This window comes from Pezoporus occidentalis, unplaced genomic scaffold (genome assembly GCF_034315485.1).
Source record: "Pezoporus occidentalis ecotype Australia unplaced genomic scaffold, CSIRO_AGI_Poc_V1 ctg288, whole genome shotgun sequence".
Lineage (NCBI taxonomy): Eukaryota > Metazoa > Chordata > Aves > Psittaciformes > Psittacidae > Pezoporus > Pezoporus occidentalis.
In genome coordinates, this window is record NW_026914807.1 from 316685 (window position 1) to 338620 (window position 21936).

The 21936-nt window shown below is 45.2% G+C and overlaps 1 long non-coding RNA gene across 1 annotated transcript; it reads left to right on the plus strand.

The window, feature by feature from the left end:
* The first annotated feature begins 6631 nt into the window (after nt 1–6631).
* Nucleotides 6632–19133, plus strand: LOC134167414 (uncharacterized). Its single transcript, XR_009966176.1, has 3 exons — nt 6632–6732; nt 18342–18469; nt 18819–19133. It is a non-coding gene; the product is annotated as an uncharacterized LOC134167414 (long non-coding RNA).
* The last annotated feature ends 2803 nt before the right edge of the window (nt 19134–21936 follow it).

Here is a 21936-nt window from a genome sequence, read left to right on the forward strand (position 1 = left end):
GGACATTAGGATTGAGTGTGCCCTCAGCAAGTTTGCTGATGACACTAAGTTTTGTGGTGCAATTGACATGCTGGGTGCCATAGAGAGGGACCTTGACACGCTTGAGAGGTGGACCAATGCCAACCTTACGAAGTTTAAGCAGGTCAAGTGCAAGGTCCTACACCTGGGTCAGGGCAATCCCAAGCACAAACATAGGTTGTGCAGAGAATGGATTGAGAACAGCCCTGAGGAGAAGGACTTTGGGGTGTTTGTTGAGGAGAAACTGAATGAACCGGCTTCAGTGTGCACTCACAGCACAGAAGGACAACTATATCCTGGGCTGCATCAAAAGGAGCTTGACCCACAGGTCAATGGAGGTGATCCTGCCCCTCTACCCTGCTCTCGTGAGACCTCACTTGGAGTACTGTGTAAAGTTCTGGTGTCCTCAACATAAGAAGGATGTGGACTTGCTCAAGTGAGCCCAGAGGAGGCCAGAAAGATGCTCAGAGGGCTGGAGCACCTCTCCTATGAAGACAGGCTGAAATAGTTGGGCTTCTTCAGCCTGGAGAAGAGAAGGCTCTGGGGACACGTTATTGCAGCCTCCTAGTACCTAAAGGGGGCCTACAAGAAATCTGGAGAGGGAGTTTTTTACATGGGCAGGTAGTGACAGGAGAAGGGGGAATGGCTTTGAACTGAAAGAGGACAGATTTAGATTAGATATTAGGAAGAAATTCTTTCCTGTGAGGGTGGTGAGGCACTGGAACAGGCTGCCCAGAGAAGCTGTGGCTGCCCCATCCCTGGCAGTGTTCAAGGCCAGGTTGGATGGGGCTTTGAGCAACCTGTTTAGAGGAAGGTGTCCCTGCCCATAGCAGGGGGTTGGAACTGGCTGAGCTTTAAAGTCCCTTCCAACCCAAACCATTCTGTGATTCCGTGACTTAAGAGGGAAAGATGCTGCAAGGAAGGGAAGATGGAATACAATATCTAATATTCTTTTTTATGTCAGTTTATGATCTTCAGACTAGGCGGACAGCATTACATTCACATAGCCTGCAAATTAAAAAAAAAAAATACATTATACCAATCTGGTTCACTTTAGAAAGGGACGAATGCAGCAACTTTGATCAGCCTTAAGTGAGACAAGGCATTAAATACTGCTGCTGCCTTCAGTCTCATAGCAGTGGTGGGTTCTTTACGGTGTCACCATCCTACCCCAGACTGGATGTACATCCTTTCTAAGAGGGACAGGGATAACTCTGGTATTTGCCGCAAGACCAATGGTTCCCAGAATTTTGTTTCTTTACTAGATGGAGCATTGCAGTGTGGTAGCAAAAGTTATTTGCAGTGCAGTAAGTACTTATACGTCTATCTGACTTGGTGTCAACAATGTAAATTCAGAAGTTTTTCTGTGTTTATTCTGGATTAGAGTTCATCCTGGGGGTAGCACTACCTCAGTCTGACATGTGCTGCAACTTGCAGAAAAAGCCTTGGCCACCAAATGCCCCAGCCTCTGGACAATTCAGCTGCTTGGCCTACTGAGTGTTGGGCTGCATGTCTCCCAGTCCTTCCATCCCTGTGAAAGCACAGAGTCCTCTAAGCCTCAGTGGTGTGGTACCCATGAGGCAGGCTCTGCAATGGTTTCTCATTGCAGGTAAAAGGTACCCAGGATGATGGAGGAGCACACTGCTGCAGGATGCTCTGTGCTCTAGTAAGTTCAGGGGTGCAGGCTGCTTTCAGCTTGAACCAGTTTATAGCTCCGACCTGGAGCACCAGGACACTCATCCCAGTGTAGCCCCTCCTCTGTGGCTGTCAGGCAGAATCACTGCAGCCTCCAAGATCAGCTGGCTCTCAACCACCGATATGAAATCCCTCTGCCTGGCTGCACATAAAGGTTTAGTGGGGTACAGCTGGCCAAAAGCCAGGCTTCCCCTCTGCTTACCAGTCCCACTTTGACCTCACTTAGACTCAGCTCAAGCTATTTTGCTTCTGCACGTCTCCTCTGCTCATATAATATGGCAAAATTTGGACGCTATGTTATCCACAGTAGTACAAAGTTCGATAAAAGACCTCACCCTGTGTTCCAGTTCCTTTCAGAGCCCTGAGACCTATATTGCACAAAAAAAAAGCAAGGGCAGGGAACCACCTACAGCCACTTATTACACATTATGAATTTCTTTCCATTTTGAAAAACACTTCCTTTTTCAAAAAGCCACCTTCCACCCCCTCCCTGACAGCTATTGATTCCCTAGACCAAAACAATAATGTGCACCTTGCTGCAGTGAACTTATGAATGCCTAATTCTGAACAGGAAAATGTCACAGACCTCCACTCACAAGCAGGGCTTTGAACTAAAATGTATATCCTGTCTCTTCATCTGTGGTTTCCTGCAGGGGTACATTTACTCCCTCCAAAATTCACTATTAATTTAAGCATTGTTAATGATACCCAGCTTCTTGCTGGCAGAGAGAGGAGGATGCAATTGTCCATTTTGTTTCCCAGGAGGTCCTTGAATGGCTGTGACAAGCACCAATAATAGGACTTAGATAAAAAGAGAAGTTGCTAACTTTGTCCCAATGAATCACAGTTATAATTTCCTTGAAAGATGAAAGGATTGTTAAACTGACTGGGAATACAAAGCAACCCTCCTCAGATTGAACTGAATCATCTTTGCCCATTTCAACTGTATTGTTCCTTTTCTTCTCTGTGTATGAGAGAGTCCTAACATTTCTTGCAAGTAGATGACTCTCAAACCGTGCCTTAAGTGACACAGATGCTGATTTGTATGAGCATTAGGTGCACTGAGAACCTGATCCTTGAAGATGCATAAAGATGCAGAAATGCCTAGTGGCATTTTTCTCACATGTCCAAGGTTACAAATTCTCCTGGACTATCATTTCCAATATATGAAAATCAAACTGTCAGTAAGATTCTGACCACAGTGGCTCTTACAGAGGGCTGTACTATTCTACGAGAAAATCTCTATAACATTACATTCTTATTACGCATTTCTGGATAAGTCTGGATTTTGACCTGTCTAAAATCCCAGGATTCCTATCAGAAGATAAACTCCTCCAAATTATAGACCTTTGCAATAGGACCATTATGTTTCTTTTAGAAGATTACAAGAAAAGTTGATTCTGCTGAATATAAAGAACCTGTGTTTGTGGAAAGGGACACATTTCCCCTTAACAGCTTCAACAATTCTTATTCTATAATGATTAGGAACTTTTTAATGGAGCATATTAAAGAAGTAAGAAAAATTTTAGATTTGCTACTACTTTCCATTTTCAGCTTCAAACAAAGGCTTTCTTGGTATAGGAGCTTTCAGCCACAGGGGATGTAGCACCAGAGGATGCTGACAGGAGAAATTGCCAGAGTATGAAATAATCTTTCCCCAGGGAGGAGAAACCAAGAAAAGAAGTTCACGTTTTTGGTCTTTGCGATAGTAGAGCAAGGGAAAACTTGTACTGGGCTAGAGAAATTAAACGAGGCCTTAAAAGAAACAGTCTAAGGGCTCTTCTTGGGGTGCTGAGAAAATCTGTAGCCTCTGCATAACAAAATTAAGGACCTAAGCAACTGTCAGGCAAGAGCTTGGAAAAAGCAAGAGAAATAGGGTGAGAAGATGTCAATGCAGGAGAGTAAATTCGTTTAACTGCTAGAAAAATAAAATGTGGAAGGTATTCCTGGGATAAGAAGCACTTGAAGTCAGAGAAATTCACTGTAATGTGAGATTGAAGCCTGTAATAGGTTTTGTGTTCCCATGAAAGACACATGATCAGAGCAAACTGCTGTAGGCTGTCTTGCTTCATGGATAATTTCTTTGTATTTAATTGCTTATTTCACTACTTGACGACACATTTTCTTTCGCTGGTATTGGTATGGGATTGTTAAAAAGTTGTATGGATTTCCAAGAGGAAGCTGCATGCACATTGTGTTTATGGGTAGTTACACTTATCAGGATTAATTTTGTTATCATGCAGACTTAATTCAAAATACATAAGAGGAAGACATTATTCAACAACTAATAGATGTTATACCATCAACATATTCTAATGGGCTGATTAGCAATTTTATTGTATTCAATTTGCAGCGTGGCAATTCCGTGTCAGGTGGAAGAGCTATCAAAATGAAAAACTGCATTAAAATTAAAAACCAATAGTCCAAGATTCAGTCTGAATGAGCTTCCTAGTGGAATGATGAAGTGCCGTTATCTGTGAGTCTGCCCTAGATACCTGGTAAAAATAGACTGTGGAAATCCTTGGATAAAGGTCGATAAATTAGTTGGGTTTGGTATTTCACACACAAAATTAGTAAATATGCCACTGGGGTTTTAAGGTTTCTTTTTTTAGTCCTCTCTGAGTAAAATATTGAAGAGTTCAACTCAGTGCATTTCTGTTTGGAGGACCTTTTGCCCTGCATTTAAAAACAGACTGGTTTGTCTACTTCTTTCTAAAATACAGAGACGGAAGTAATAGTTTGTTGTCCTTTGCTTCTTGTATTCACACCTATAAAGCAGCCACTTCACTTACTGGCAAAAGAAAGAAAAATATAAGCTGAAAATACAACCAAACTGTGCTTCCTCTTAGAGCATTAGTTTTTCTGTCACTGGGGAAAACACTAGGATTTTTCATGTATCCTCCTCAGTCCTTCACAGAGCCCAGGCAAAGTCAAAGCTCCTGCCTAAAAGCCAGCTTGAGTCTTGAAGGGAATGGGTAACACCACACTTACACACCCAAATGTGACAGGGAAGCCTCTTCCCTCCTAAACTTCTTCAGAGCCCCTGTGTGCTTCCCCTGTCCCCATGTCCTCACAGCTTGCTTCCACCTCGTTTGCACTAACACAACTGTTTGTGAAGGTGCACTTTGACATCTTGGGTCACCAAGACGATCCAGTTAAAAATAGCGCTCCCGAAGGTACAAGAGAGAAGATGGATTTGCAGCAGGTGCAGATACTGCTACCATCCTCTGCCCTTCTTGCCCCTAGCAGAGGCACTGGCAAGTCTCTGTGGCTGTGGCACTGCCAGCCCTGGTGCTAAGGCAAACCAAAAATTGACAGCAGCTTATATTAGCACTCGAGCTGTAAACTCAGAATGTGACTTTGCCACCATTGAACTAGTAACTAATGGACTAATGAAAGGGACAGTGCCCACTGCTGCCAGTCATGTGGCCCTGCCACCTCTGCAGACCTGGTGGAAAAGGACTTTTCTCTCTTTGCAGGATGAGCTTTAAGCTCCATCAAGGCCCAGCTCCCACTCCCTGTGTAGCTGCAGGGTGAGCAGGGCCAGGAGCAGCAGAGGGGCACCAGGAACACGCAGCCGGTCGAAGGAAGGCAGGATCATCCCTTTGGGAGGGAATGTGGTTTTAGGTCAGTTTAATTCAATTGCACAGCTGTGGAGAGGACACTCAGCCCATCGTCAAGTCCTCCCTAGTGACAGTAACTACTAGATGAAGGCCGCAGCAGGCAAGAACTGCCTCAGTCCTGGGTATTAAACCCATCAGGGGTGATAAGACAGACCCCCAGGCACGCACAATGTTGAGAGGCTGTTTGTGTGATCAAAATTTTTCCACTGTATGTTTTTGCATATACTTTGGCACTTTATCTCACGGAGGCAGTGGAGAAGCATCCTGCCTGACACAGCCCTGACTTCTAGGAATGAAAAGCTTTTGGAACTGATGCCTGGATGAGCCCTGCTGAGCCAGGCTCCCTGCAGCCTGCTGAAGGCAGTGTGAAATGCTGCCCAGCATGAGCAGTGCTGCTTTACACCCCCTTAGCAAAATCGCGGTAGAGGATGCAGTGCAGTGAAGCTTGAGGTGCTCTGTGCTTGGAGAAAGCCTTGGATGAAGAGGGAGGTTGCATGTCTGAACACACACAGTCTTGTTATAGTCCCGTATCCACAAAAGAGATGAATTAACTAAAACAGAAGCTGCAGCAAAGTGGAGGACAAATTCTGAGAGCCAAAGTGCTCTGAACATCATCTGACATCCTTTTAAATCTTATTTGGAACTAAAATATTCTCTTCTTTTTTTTTTTCCTCCCAATAAAAAACATGTTCTATTGTTACTTAAATAGCGTATATTTCTGTAATAGCCTTTTAATGCAGAGCTGTTTTTCTTTAGGGCCTTGAATATATGCAAATGCAAATGAAGAAAAAAGCTGAAGTATAAAGGAAGCACGGTAGTCTGGAAAAAACGGAGGGGCGAGTAACTGTAAAGATCAACTGGCAAAGCAAGCTTATTAGGCTTTGGGGGGAGGAAGTGGGGGTTATTAAATGCCTAGTGTCTCATCCTACGTGAGTATAACTACCTTATTGCAGTGGCTCTGCAGAAGTCAGAATATGTGAAGGAAGCAACCTCCACTGAAATCAGTGATACAAATCAGAACATTTCCATTCCCTCAGCTGTGATGCCATCCGACTCCAAAAGCGCTGTTTAAATATGAATGGCATTCTGTTTATGTGCGTATTAACAATATGTATACCCATAAAGGCTTGCAGAAATGCAAATATTCCTCTGCACATGAGTGTCTCCCACTGAGGCTGCCTAGAAAAATAGCATGGGGACACAAATTGGTAACAATAAGTACAGCTGAAGCCAATAATGAGGTAAAATACATATGCATGTGTGAGGGGAGTAAAACCTTGGCTCTGAATCACGTGCCTCTTAGCGTCTGGTGATAACAATTCCCCAGTGCCTCTGCCCCTCTGTCATCGGCTGCACTTGTGACAGGGGATCCCTCCTTCTACTTCTAACACCTCGGGTGAGTGTCCATTTTACATGACAGAGGCTGCCAAAGCAAATGGGCTAGGAACGGCTTTGCCGCACATGCGCAGGTTTAAGCAAATACAGTGATTATGCTGAAATTTGCTTAAAATGAAGATGCCACTGGAACATAGGAAAGGGTACACAAATGGAAAACCTGCTCTGCAGTGTTAAATGGACAGATCCTGTCTGATCAATAAATGCATTAGCGCTGCCCAGTTTACAGCAACATCCTACACGCTCGCTTTTAACGAGAGCTCAATAAGAGACAATTCCCAGTATGGAGGTTTACTGGTTTATGTGCTCTGTTATTTCTGCTATATTATCACTAGGAGGGTCATGGAAGGTCCCCATGACATTTCTGTATGTAGGGTGTGCTTTTTCCAACTCATCTGCTGGTTTAGTCTAGTGTCCCTAGCTGTGCTGGAAACTCTGACTAGATAGATTCTGTTCTAGCCAAGAGCTCTCCAAAGCATTATTTGTGAACATTCATTCAGAGAAAACTTTAAAATCTGCCTATAGTTGTTTTTCACCAGCATTTGCACAGTGATATCACTGCTTTTGCCAGAACATTGGTGGAAAACACAAACCTTGCAAGGGTTCATGTGAAAGTGTCTGCATGCAAATTCTCAGAGGAGGGATTTTCCTTCCTCTAATTGCTTTTGCTGGTTTTGCCATAGAAAGGGTAGAAATGATCCCCAGTGAACACACTCAGCAGGGGATTTCTTCCTATCACATATCTCTGAATTCTCCCCACCTCTCAGACTGCAGCATATGACTAGTCCTATGCCTTTGTGCCAAATTTCTGCTAAAGTTTACCCAGCTTTCAGAAACCAAGCTGGAAACAGGTCATTAGACTACTTTTGTAAGGGTGAGACACAGCTTTTTGGTTTAGCTGGAGAACAGTTAAACAGAAGAAAGTCTTCTGAGTGACATTTCACTGGAGAACTCCCTGAAATCACTTCTCTTCTGAGCATGGGTAATTTGAGCCAAAAAACTGAACCTCTGAAAAGATGGGATTTTGTGTATAAAGAGAGAAATTAAACTATTTGCAGTTTAAACTGCAACACTTACAAGCCAAACTAGTTATGGAGGATACAAACAGATGCAATACTTTTTAATTAGTCTTTGTCTGGGTTAGTTTGTATTTGTTCCCTGTACAACAGGCCATCATCCCACCTGCAGTGAGAAATATTTTGGTCTTTGTAGTGACCTGAATCTTTCTGCTGTAACCTGTGTTTAACTCTGAAATTCTACTGGACTGGAAATTTGGGGTGTTTTTGCTTTTTCCCCTGAAGTGTTATCTTACTACCTTGTGCTTAGAAAACTTCCAAATTGTACATATCACCTAAGAACAGAATTGATAATTATGTGAGCTATCATGGGGATTTGACTGTTGCTTTGACAAAGGAGATATTAAGCTCTGCCAGGCTGTAGAACTGAGAAGTTCTGGTGCGTTAGGAGGTACAGAGTATTACCTTTGCTTTCTTCCCCACTCTTTCTCAACCTGACCTCCAGAATGTCCAACCAAGCAGCTGTGAATCAGGCAAAATGCCCATGCAGTTGAATAGGAATTTTGCTCAAGAACAACAGGATCAAGCATCTCTAATGATGCAGGCTAACATTACCTAGGATTCAGAGAAATGTCCAGCTCGAACAGGGGCCAGATATTACAGTTAAGATGCTGACTTATAACAACAGATATGTTGCCCATTCTGACATCCTGCCTTGGGCAGGTCCCTGCTTTTCGGGATGCACAGAACCTGCTTGACTGGGTACTCCTGAATCAGAGGACAGCCACCTCTCATACCGCCGCTGTCATTGCCATCCCGCCCAAAACTTCACCTAATTCCCTAGCAGCCTGGTTACATTTTTGGCCAAGAGCACACCAGGTAACAGCAGCAGTGAATGTCTCCAAACATGTACAGAACTTGACCAATGTGTCTATCTGTAGCAAAACCCTGCTCTGAGGTTTAGCTTCACCTATTTTTATTTTTTTTTTTTCAATTTCCATAACTAGTTTGCTGATTTCATGCCATTGTGGGGTGGTTATTTTGAATTAAAATGTGCTTATGTTCTTCAAGGCACTTAGTAAGAAAGATTTCTAGATTCCCTGGGGAAATGTAGTTTTTCCAAACCTTTTTTCCTCAAGTTTTGGTCATGGATGGGATTTCTTAATCTGGGTTTATTAACCAGCAGATGTGGCCAGTGGGCACATCAGTAGCAGGGAATGTTGCTGTGTGTGGCTGTAAGGTGCAGCTGAATCCTTGCTGGCAGCACCAGTGCAGTGAGGCATGCCTTGTGTCCTGCTTTGCTCTTCAGTTTTCTGGAAGGAAGTAAACTCTCTTGCTGCTGCAGCTAGTGATTTGTGTTGACTGCTTTCATGTGGTGTTATCTCTTTCCAATTTGGGGTATGGCTAAAACTCTGAAAGCTGGAGTGATTTAATTACAGCTGTAGAGAGAGCAAATGAGAGCATGCTCTCAGTCACAACCCCTACAGTTGGGATGAGAAAAGGATTTCCATTAGCCCCTTCTTTTCCATCTCAGTAAAGTCAGAATAAAATCTTTCACTCTCTTTGAATAGTCTTAATTAAACCAGTGCAGCTTCCAGGATTTTAGCTGTAACCCAAGTTGAGGGGCAGTCCCTGCAGAGAGCATTCTTGCCACTGAAAGCTACTATCATCAGACTAAGAAATAGCCTCTGAAAACCAGAATGATCAATATACATTGGCATAATTTTGCTCTTCATGGAACAGCTACATGAAATGCTGAATCTAATTGGCCCCTGGAATACCGGTATTATACATTTGTGTCTAGGCTGTAATCAAGCCACAGAATCACAGAATCCCAAGGGTTGGAAGGGACCTCAAAAGCTGATCTAGTCCAGCCCCCCTGCAAGAGCAGGGTAACCTAGAGTACATCACGCAGAAAGTTGTCCAGGCGGGCCTTGAATATCTCCAACGTAGGAGACTCCACAACCCCCCTGGGCAACCTGTTCCAGTGCTCTGTCACTCTCACAGTAAAGAAATTTTTCCTGATGTTCACATGGAACCTCCTATGCTCCAGTTTACACCCACTGTCCCTTGTCCTATCACTGGACATCACTGAAAAAACCTAGTTCCATCATCCTGACACTCACCCTTTACATATTTGTAAACATCAATGAGGTCACCCCTCAGTCTCCTCCAAGCTAAAGAGTCCCAGCCCCCTCAGCTTCTCCTCATAAGGGAGATGTTCCACTTCCTTAATCATCTCTGTAGCTCTGCACTGGACTCTTTCAAGCAATTCCCTGTCCTTCTTGAACTGAGGGGCCCAGAACTGGACACAATATTCCAGATGCGGTCTCACCAAGGCAGAGTAGAGGGGGAGGAGAACCTCTCTTGACCTACTACCCACACCCTTTCTAATGCACCCTAGGATGCCATCGGCCTTCTTGGCCACAAGGGCACATTGCTGGTTCATGGTCATCCTCCTATCCACCAGGACCCCCAGGTCCCTTTCCCTTTCACTACTGTCCAGCAGGTCAGCCCCCAGCCTGTACTGGTACATGGGCTTGTTCTTCCCTAGATGCAAGACTCTACACTTGCCCTTGTTGAATTTCATCAAGTTCCTCTCCACCCAACTCTCCAGCCTGTCCAGGTCTCGCTGAATGGCAACACAGCCCTCTGGTGTGTCAGCCACTCCTCCCAGTTTAGTATCATCAGCAAACTTGCTGAGGGTACACTCAGTTCCCTCATCCAGGTGGTTGATGAAAATATTAAACAGCACTGGTCCCAGCACCGACCCCTGAAGGACTCCACTAGTCACAGACCTCCAGCTAGATTCTGCCCCATTGATCACAACTCTCTGCCTTCTTCCTTTCAACCAGTTCTTGATCCACCTCACTATCTGATCATCAAGCCCACACTTCCTTAGCTTATCTATGAGGATGCTGTGGGAGACAGTATCAAATGCCTTACTGAAATCAAGAAAAAACACATCTACCGCTCTACCATCATCCATCCACATAGTTACTTGCTCATAGAAGGCTATAAGTTTGGTCAAACATGACTTCCCCTTGGCAAAGCCATGTTGGCTGCTCTTAATGACCCCCTCATCCTTGATATGCCTAGAGATGGAGTCAAGAATAAGTTGTTCCATCACCTTTCCAGGGATGGAGTTAAGCCTGACCGGTCTATAATTACCCGGGTCCTCCTTCTTGCCCGTCTTATAGACTGGAGTGACATTTGCCATCCTCCAATCCTCAGGCACCTCTCCTGTTTCCCCACGACTTACCAAAGATGATGGAGAGTGGCTCAGCAATGACCTCCGCCAGCTCCCTCAGCACCTGCCGGTGTATTCCATCCGGACCCATCGATTTATAGATGTCCAGATTGCTTAACTAATCCCTAACCCAATCCTCATCCACCAAAGCAAACTCCTCCTTTATCCTGACTCCTTCTGCGGCTATAGGAATCTGGGTCCCCCGGGGAGAGTCTGCAGGAGTAAAGACAGAGGCAAAGAAGGCATTCAGCACCTCTGCCTTCTTTATATCCTCTGTCTCCAGGGCACCCACCCAGTTCAGCAGTGGGCCTATATTGCCTCTTGTGTTAGTTTTATCAGCTATGTATTTGAAGAAGCCCTTTCTATTGTCCTTAACCCGACTTGCAAGATTAAGTTCCAAGGAGGCCTTAGCTGTCCTAATTGCCTCCCTACATCCTCTAACAGCTGTCCTATATTCCTCCCAAGTGGCCAGCCCCTCCTTCCATAATCCATAGATTCTCTTTTTCCTCACGAGTTTGCCCAGCAGTTCCTTGTTTAACCATGCTGGTCTCCTGGCTCCCCTACTTGACTTCCTACCCATTGGGATACTCTGATCCTGAGCTTGGAAGAAGTGGTTCTTGAATGCTGACCAACTATCTTGAGCCCCTTTACCACCTAGTACCCTTTCCCATGAGACTTCCCTTAGCAATTGATTGAAGAGGCCAAAGTTGGCCCTTTGGAAATCCAGAAATGTGGCCTTGCTAGGTATTCTGTTCCTCCCACACAGGATCCTAAACTCCACCATCTCATGGTCACTGCAGCCCAGGCTGCCATGGACTGTCACTACTTCAACCAGACCCTCCTTGTTGGTGAGTACCAGATCCAGCAGCGCTCCTCTCCTAGTTAGTTTGTCCACCATTTGCATTAAGAAGTTATCATCAAGGCACTGGAGGAACCTCCTAGACTGTGAATGACTGGCTGTGTAAGTCTTCCAGCAAATATTGGGGTAGTTAAAATCCCCCATAGGGACCAAGGCATGTAGTCGTGAGGCTGCTTTCAATTGCCTGTAGAAAGCCTCATCAACTCCTTCGTCCTGATCAGGAGGTCTATAATAGACCCCCATAACTGTATCACCCGTACCAGCCTGTCCCTTAATTCATACCCACAGACTTTCCACTTGGTCCTCATCTGCCCCTGGACAGAACTCAGTACAGTGTAGTCTTTCTCTCACATAAAGAGCAACTCCACCACCTCGCTTTGCTGACCTATCTTTCCTAAAAAGGACATAGCCATCCATGGCCACATTCCAGTCATGTGAGCTGTCCCACCATGTCTCTGTAATTGCCACCAGGTCATAACCTTTAGACCGCACGCAGACTTCTAACTCCTCCTGTTTATTCCCCATGCTGCGTGCATTGGTGTACAGGCATTTCAGGGAGCGAGCAGAGCACGCTAGTGGCACCCTTGGGAGGCGGGAGGCCTTCTGGTCTTCATTAATACTAGAACACTGCCCCACTAGTTCAAACCCAGCTACAACCCCCTCACACTTTGAATCTAACCTAAAGCTCTGTGAGTGAGCTCTGCTAACGCTTGCCCTGGTACCTTTTTCCCCTTCAGGACAGGGTCTAAACAACTATCCTTTCCCTCAAATGAAGCAATAGATTGAGAGTCCTCCCTAGTCCGCCATCCTTCAAGCCCTAGCATGTTTCTCTTGGGCTTGTCTGTAACAGGCCCAGTTATCTCCCCTTCCCCCTTCATATCTAGTTTAAAGCCCTATCAATGAGCCCTGCTAACTCCTGCCCAAAAAACCTTTTCCCCCTCTGGGACTGGTATATCCCACCTGCCACCAGCAAATCAGGTGTCTCATATAGCAGCCCATGATTGAAAAACCCAAACCCCTGCCTTTGGCACCAGTCCTGCAGCCATACATTAATCTGCAGTCTCTTCCTATTTATCTCTTCACCCTGCTTGTAACAGGTATGGAGGCAAACACCACTTGCCCTCCAGACCCTCTAACCAGCTGTCCCAGGGCCCTGAAGTCTCTCTTCATTGCCCTTGCCCTGCTTGTAATAATTTCATCACTGCCAACCTGAAAAAACAGCAGCAGATAGTAATCAGAGGGCTGCACCAGATCAGAGAGTTTCCTTTTAACATCTCCAATCCGAGCCCCAGGCAGGCAGCAGACTTCCCTGTGGGATGGATCTGGTCAACAAATGGGTCCTTCTGTTCCCCTCAGAAGGGAGTCACCCACCACAATTACTCTTCTTCTTAGTTGAGGAAGTTCTAAGGCATGGGGGTGAGTGACAAGCCCTAGGTGACTCACTAGATGGATCTACCCCTCCATCTCCATTTACCTGGCCCTGTAGTTCCAAGACCTCACACCTGTTATTCAAGGGCAACTGGGAAGGAGAAAGGGATTGCGAGGGTTTTCACTTACCTCTCCGAGGAGGGACCTCCCTCCATACCTCCTTGTCCCGTAAGTTCACTCCTTCTATCTGATGGTAGGAGGGAAGGGGATCCATCACTTGTTCAACCACTTCCCTTGCCTTAGGGTGTGGCTCCACCACTCTATTTCACTTTCACACTCTCTGATGGCTCTCAGCCTTTCTACCTCCTCCCTCAGTTCAGCCACCTGCCTGAGCAGATCATTTATTCACTCACACCGCACACAAGCAGTGCCACTGGCTCTCTCCAGTACAAGCGCCGGGCTCAGGCATTCACTGCAGCCAGAGACCTGCACGGCAGCATGTCTGCAGGAAGGCTCAGTCTGGGTACCCAGGTTATTCAGCACTGCAGCTTTTGATCTTGTGGTGACCATGCTCTATGTGGTCGATCAGTCCATCTACGTCTCTCTGCACAAGCGAGCAGTCCTTCCTCCTCCTGCGCTCCAGGCGAGTCCTCTTGATCAGGCGGTCACCCCACTCGCCTGCCGCGCAAACTGCCTCACCACGCTCCTGGTCGCTCGCGCTCCCTGGTGCAGGTTTTCAACCACTCACAGCTGGCGCCGCTGCTCCTGGCTCCCCCCCTGTGAGTCAGCTGCTCGCTCTCGTCAGCTGAGCTGCCGGCTCCTTGGGCAAGGCCTGTCGAGGCCTTGAGGCTCCCTCCTCGGTGTCTCTTGTCGCTCTGAGGTGAGGCTCCTGCACGCTGATCTCGCCCCACTCCGCTCCGGTGTTGCAGGCGTCCTCTCTCATCGGAATCTAATTGGCCCCTGGAATACCGGTATTATACATTTGTGTCTAGGTTGTAATCAAGCCACATCTTCAGGTAACATGTTATGAATTTAAAGGCTCAAATCTGTTGTCAAATACCTGGTGAGCATGCTGTGATTAAGAAATAAAAAGTATTTGTTTACTTTCATCTGAACAACTCTTCTTTCTCTGCTGACTGTGTTATGTGCTGAAGAAATTCCAACCCAACTATCAATTTAACCCCCCAAATGTCACAAGTTTCTGCAGAACACTCTTTATGCAGACTTTGTCTTTCCAGTGCGGTAAGAGTTAAGGAGATGGGATGTGCTGGCTTCTCGGGTCCCAGCCTGCACTCCTGTTCTGGTGATCCCAAACCCCTCAGGCTACGGGGGGAAGCCCTAGAGACTGGGTTGTGTCTTGTTTGCATGCTTGTTTTATCCTAGATGTGGGGAAGAATCACACTGTTGCTGAGGGCTGTTGAGGGCTGGTTCTGTCTTTCCGTGGTGGCGCACTACCTGCCCCTGCCATGATTAGTTTATTATCCCAACACAGGGTATTGTTACTGGGACTGGAATATGGCTGCACAAACTTTATTTTTTCATTAAACTAAACAAATGATACTCAAAAGGTACATTAGGATCCAAAAGGGACATTACTATTTTTTAGCCAATTTTCTAAATTGTAAAAGTATGAGGAGATGCATTATACAGCTATAGCTTAAAACTGTGCTGGCAGAAGAATTTAAATGTTGTCCAAAATTAACAAATCCAAGCTGCTATTTCTTCCAGAGCTTAGATTGTATAATTTATTTTTCATTTCCAGCATGCATAGGTAGCACATTCTATGAACTTTCCTGCCACAGAAACTCCTGAAACATTTTATTTGTTATTAAACTTAATTCTAGAGACTATTATCAAAGCATGATTAACACATATACCAGGGTGAGGGTATAGTGCACTTTTATTGGGTAGCTAGGAGCTGGTGCTTAGTTTTCCCAGATTACAAGGACTCAGTCAGCAGAGGTGTCCATGGACACTTTTATTCCCAGGAATCTGCTGGCTTTCCTCTGTGGGGTTTCTCGTGTGTGCCTGCATCTGCAGAGTTTGGACTGTGGTATGTAATAGTCTGACAGAGGGAAAGCGCCACTTGCCTCAGTGTACTGGCAGGTGAGGATAATGGGCAGAAGAGGAAAAACCTTTCCTCAGGGCTGTGTGTGCCAAGGCAGATGTCCCCTTAGCTCAGCACTAGGAGAACCAGAGTGGTAAAAGCTATGTTTGTTCCCTAAGCCAGCACAGCAGGCAGTCACATGCTTTATTTCATTAGCAACACAAGTATTAATGATCCTTTGAACTAAGGCAATGTGGAAAATGCAGACAGCATGTGGGCACCAGGCTGCCAAACATGCAGATGAAAGGTCTGTTCATGCCCTCCCTGCCTGCATCCAACCCATGGCAAACTCAGCCCCCTCAGCATTCCGGAAATGCCCAGTTACCTCCTAATATTTGCTGCTAATATTATCTGCAGGGAATGTTCGCTGTGTACTCTTCAGACATCTGGGGACCATTTTATCCTGCCAGCTGTGCTACAGACCCTGCATGTCTGTGGATGCAGCATGCACAGCGGCTGCTGCAGCCTTCCTGGGAAGGCACTGGTGGCTCTGTCAATGGCAGGGACCAAGCCATGTGGCACCAAACTGAGCTGAAGAAAGGAGGAAAGGGAAGCAGGATTAAACACCTCTGAAAAGCTGGTTTTGCACGTGAGGAAACAGATGATGATACTTCTGATGCTACTTGTGCTGTTCACAGCCCTGTTTTCATTTAAAGTTTTCAGCTAGGTAGGTTGAGCAGTTACTCACCTCCACAAAATAATAAGGTTAATCTCAAACTGAATTTCAGCCTCAGTCTCAAAATGTTATCTTGTGTCAGCATGTGAATGACCAAAGCATTACTTCTTGTCACAGGACCAGAAAGGGAGGAGGATGGTAAATTTCCCCTCTACTTACCCTGTTTTGACAATGCGTGATTTATGTCAGCTGAAGGGAGTCTGAAGATACATCAGCATCTTACTTTTTTTCCATCCAACCAACTGTGTTGGCAAGTCAATTTGGAAAAGCTAAATTATAAGCAGTAGACCAGAGATGGAAAAGTCTTTATTAGATAAAATAGGCAATGCAGGGTACAGCTCTCTGCCTGAGAACTTATCTGATGCCAGGCTGACAGTATTCTTGCCCAGCGGAAATTATTAGTCTTTGAAAGAGATATGTAGTGAAACACATTAAAAATGGCAGCACGGAAGATGTCTGTCTGCTCATCAGTTATCACAGGTAGCTGCACTGCACTGTGTGACAACTGTGAAGGAAAGCCACCCGGAGCTGGAGAACTGCCAGCCTTCAGGACAGATCACAGAGTGTTTCTGCTGTCAGTGCCACGGTCCCTATAGGTGGATGTGACTAATCATAGAAATAGGTGTGCAGGGTGACACTGGCATAACTAGTTTTCAAAACTCTCAGGGATCACTGAGTGTACATATGCAATTTTATCCAATTAACCAAAATTAGTTTTGTGCATTGCATTCCCGGGGTGGCTTTAAGGCTTTAGGGATAAAGACTGGAATGATCACTCCAGTTCAGCAGGCTGTTAGGGTTTGGAGCCCTGATACAGCAAGGTACTTCAACACATGTATGAATTTAAGCTTTTGAGAAGTCCTGCTGTTGACAGTGGGACTACTTAGGTGCTTTACCTGCTTAAATGTTTTCCTGAATATGACAACACTGAATAAATGTATTGCTGGTCTAGAGCTTTTAAATGTCACGTCAGGCAGCGCAAACACTGTTAACGAACACCAAGTTCCTGTCAAAAGGGTACCATGCTTTTCCGGGGCAAGGGAAATTCTGAAGTGGTGCTGCTGTGTGGGAGCAAAGTCAGATCTGACTGTAAGTCACTACACACTTACCTTTCCTTGCTGCAGAGTCTGCCTCTCATCTCCTCTTTGGTAGCAGCTTTGTATTACTTCCCCTTATTAGAAACAAAACCCCCAAAAGCAGCTCACAATCTAAGCTCAAATTCTTGCAATTCTTGTGCAGCTTCATTCAAATTAGGGGCCATCAGCATGTCCAAGATGTATTGATCTGGTGAGGAACCTCAAAGGCTGCAAAATCCAATGACAATTCATTTTTTGTTTCAACAGATTGAGTCAGAAGCCAGGGAGGGGCAGGGGTGGAACATTTCCATGGTTGATATTGCATTCATGAATCCAGCCCTTTGTTCAGCTGGGAGCTGCACGCTGACAAATGTGCTGTTTCCTGAAAGCCGTAACATCTTTGTCTGGTGTCCAGGTGCAGGAAGCAGGGTACAGACCGGGGCAGCCTTCTGCTAAAAAGGATTTTTTTTTTAATCATTTTAAGATTAAGAAACCAACCCAAAATCTCAGGACATGCTTAAGATCAAAAGGACTTCAGCTCAAGAAAATATCAGAGCCTCTTTTCATCCCACAGCCAGCCATCTTTCTCCACTAACGAAGCCTGGTTGAATCAGCTATTATCTATCTTTTTTTTTATAGATGCTGCCTTGTTTTTTTTCTTTCTGAAATCTTTATGATCATTAAGTCTACTGCAAGCTACAGATTAAGTATTTGTGTGTGTATTGAGATATCATGTCAGCCTTCTCCTTGGCTGTGATTGACAGAAGGCCAGTTTCATGGCACTGGCAATTAGACAAGAATGGTAATACCCCGAATGCTGAGTTCTCACGTATTGTCGCATTAGATCATTTTACCCTTGAATTGCCTCAAGACCCACACTAACATCCAGTCAGCCTATCAGTTTCCTACTGAAGTTCCCAGCTTCAAAATCAATAGGAGATAATCAGAGGGTGGTAGGGTCCCATGGAATTTGACAGCTTAGTATTGAAGCACCGCATGCACCTCTTAGCAGGGAAACATGGGACTCAGCTTCCAATAAAAGTCATTTTTCAATATCATGTTAGATCTCAAAAATGGAAGCAAAATTGCTTGATGTTGACCTAGTAATTTTTTTAGAGAACAGAAGATTCTTTTGGGGTGTTTTAAATAAGAATGGAGAAGACTGGAAACAAAACTCTAGATCATACGTCTTAGACATTAGCTTAGTCACTGCTGGTACAACTGTAGAAGAAAAACTGTCCTTCCCTCTTCACCTTAGCCTGACCATCTGCACTGCAGAAAGCCATTTGTCTGACTGCTTTTGATTCAAACCCCATAAGCACTACCCACAGTAGCCTATAGAGCAACGAGTCGATGTCTGAGCTCTCCAGCGCTTGGACCAAAAATGTGTCTTAATTACTGACTTACAGAGTCCTTTTCTTTCCCCAGTCAAAGTGTCTTTTTCTGCTGAGTGCTATAGCTCTGTCAGGACACGGAGAGCCAATCCCTCTGGAATGTTCGGTGGCTTGGAGCTTCACCTGACAGGGAAAAGAGCCTGGTTATAATTTTTATTCCAAAATAAGCAGATAAAGCTTGTATACCTAAGTGTCAGGCACTTAGGATTGTGCTTTATCCTTTGAGCCACTGTGGACAGAAGGCCACTCCTAGAAAAAAAACAAGGTGGCTTGGATATGCCAAAATTTCAACATTCCTTCTTTTTTCTTTTTTTTTCTTCTTTTTTCTTTTTTTTAATTAGGTCATAAGTATTTCTCTGATTCAACTTGAAATGGAAAACAGCTTCCTTTGATCTGAAACTCCATTCTTCTGCAAATACACACTTTTTAAAAGAAAAAACAGGCCTACAGAGAAGTAGCTAATGTGTTTTTACAGCTGTACCTCTTAAAGGACCCATTCTCAGCCCAAGTACGATGCAGCACTCAATGAAGTTAACACAAAGCCACCAAATTAAATGGCTCTTGGACAAGCTATGAAACTCCCTGCAGATAGCATATAACAGGATATCAGAAATAAAATGTAGCCAATTGTAAATCATGGCAAATCATAAAATCAAAACAAAATACGTTCTTGTGTTTTGTCACACTACTGTTTTGCTACCTAGTTTCTGACCAGTCTCAGAGAAGCAGACTGGGTGTTAGGTGTTGGGAAGAGCTGGGCTGTAACGCCACTGCTTATCCAGGTGTGCTGGGAGGTGGATATTCAACTGTCATGGCTACCTGTGACAGTTACAGCTTTCTTAAATACCCTCCTTGAAGGAAACCATGCACACGGTCCTGGTGTTCTCAGCAAGAAAGAGCACCACCACCACTCAGGGAGGGAAAGGATGGTGCCCCACAGCAGTGAGAGAAGCACAGCTGGTGAAGAAGGGCTGAGGGTGACAGTGAAGGCTCTGAGATGAGGGTGAGTCTGGGAGGGAAGGAACAGATGGGAACAGTTTCCAGTGCTGAGTGAGATTCTCCCACCTTGCTCGTCAATTGCCATGGTGAGTCTCCCAGCATCCTTGGGGACTGCATGAGGAATCGCTGTTCTGGTCTTGCGAATAGGAATGTTCCAGTGAAAGAGACCAGTGCCCTGTTCCAGCCAACTCTGCAGTGCCCTGTTCCAGCTCCTGTCCCACCTCTGCTAGCAAAAAGGCTGAGTCTGGAGAAGAGCTGAGCGCTTGCAGCGTGCCTGGAAATCCCCAGGCACATCAGGTCTATACAAACAAGGGGATTCCTTTGTAAAAGGTAGGGGGCCTTCAGTACTTCTGAATCATGTCCCTGTTTGGTCTCTTCTAATTTATCTAGTCTGTTTTGAAGTTGTTGGGGGGAGGGGGAGCTTTCTGCTGCCCCCTCGCAAAAATGAGGCTTCTGCACAAAAACAAAGCTTCTGGACATACACGTTGTGCCAGTGTATAAATCACAGGCCTTGCTAAGTGAAGGCTCTCCTCTAAATCCCATGCTGAATCTCTCGCGCTGCCTGAGTCATCGACTGTGTCATTCCTGAGGGATCCTGCCAGGCAGGGCCATAAACCATCCAGCTGCTGAGCACCTCCTTGAAGGTATACTTGTTACTGTGCATTTTACCTGGATTGCACAACAGCACCTATTTCTCTCCATTCAGCAAAGGCTGATAGGAAATATTACATCTTCCAGGCTCAGGAATTTGTAGCTTTCCTGTCTGGCCCTGTTTCACTCAGGGGACAGGGCACCCTGAAGGCAGAACAAAGGGCATTTGTCCATTCAACCTAGTCTATTTTCCCTTTCTTGTCTCCAGGGATAGGTTCTTTTATTCCCTTTCTCTTCCATAGGAGACCATAGGGTTTTTTCCAGTGTGCGGATACTGTCAAGAATACAATAGCAATTCATTCGTGCACCCCTCCTGTTTCACATCCTTCTCCCACACTTCAAGGAAAAGGAGAACAGAGCCAAGAAGGCCCAGCAACATGCAAGCACCCAAACTTATTTTCACCAATCACTATTTTCTACCCTAGAGCCATCTGTGCCACTTATTTTTCCTTCCAGTAGGATGCCATGGTGCCATACAACTACACAGCCATTGTCATTTCATTGGTCTTGCATGCACACGCTTCTGAGGTACTGTAAGAGTTAAATACTGGAACCCGTCTCTCACAGGACAGCCTGCTACAAGTGGGAGAAGATACTCTGCTATGCATGTAGTTGCCATTAGATGTCTCTAGCCCCCTGGTCTTGGAAACGGAGGCAGTCAAGCATGACAGTGGTTGATAGCAGAAGACGGAATTGAAAAGCGGTCATTAATCCTCCTAGTTAGCAAGCAAAGACTGATATCAAGTGTCCAACTGCTTGGGAAGGAGCTCTTGTACTTCTAACTAAACTTCTTTTAAATCAAGGTCCTCTTTGACCTTTGGTGGACCTGGCCTTTCTAAAGGAAGCTGTCTAGTATTCTGGTGGAAACAGGTAGTGGTGGAAAGCATGCTGAGACCAGAGTGCTCAGCATTTTATAAACATGGGCCTACAGAATCTGCTTCACAATTGTTAAGGAGGCTGTAGTTATTTTCCTCAGTTTAGTTTGCTTATTTAAACAGCACAATAGATTTTCCCTGTGTGATTAAGAAGGATTTTCCAAAACAATAAGGCTTACATTTCCAGAAAGACTTACCAAGCCAAGCCAAGCTAAGCATAGCCAAGCTTCTATTATCCTAGTTGGGGCTGGAGTAGACCTTTAATATGGATCAGTTTGTTATTTCTATTTTCTATATGAATAAAACAGCCCAGACCAAAGTGGAATGACTTGCCATGGCTACCATGCAAGTTAATGGCAGAGCTGAAATCTGACTAAATGCTCCGTCTGGTCAGTTTATCTGTAGTATTTTTGTGCAGCTGATCACAGAAGAGAATGACATATCTGTTCTTTGCTGTGGGCTCACTGAAAGTAATTAAAAGTGGCAATAGGCATTGAGATGAATGAAGGTCTCAAAGGTAGAGGCATGGATAGGAGAAACTGCAAAGTACTAATTACATTAATTGTGATCAATTAGAGAAAACTCTTCCCTCCCCCTCTTCTCTGAGCAAAAGGGTTTTGGAAAACTTGACTCATGAACCATGTCTGGTACTTGGCAAAACCTCATGGGCACAAAGCTAACTGGAAGAGCCAAAGCAGCAAAGCTAGACCAGCAGCAGATAGAAGAACAGCTCCACCACCACAAAGCAGAAGGCTGTTTCCACCAAGCACCCAAAAGTGGAGGCCTGGGGGTGAGTGTAAGTCCATGGCCAAGGTCTGCTCCCTTTCAGAAGGCTCTCCCCCTTCCCTGCCTGTTGCTGGCACTGACTACGCCCAGGCAAAGGGAACACTCGCACCGGTGCTGCCCCTGGGCTTTCATTCCCATACCATGTGCC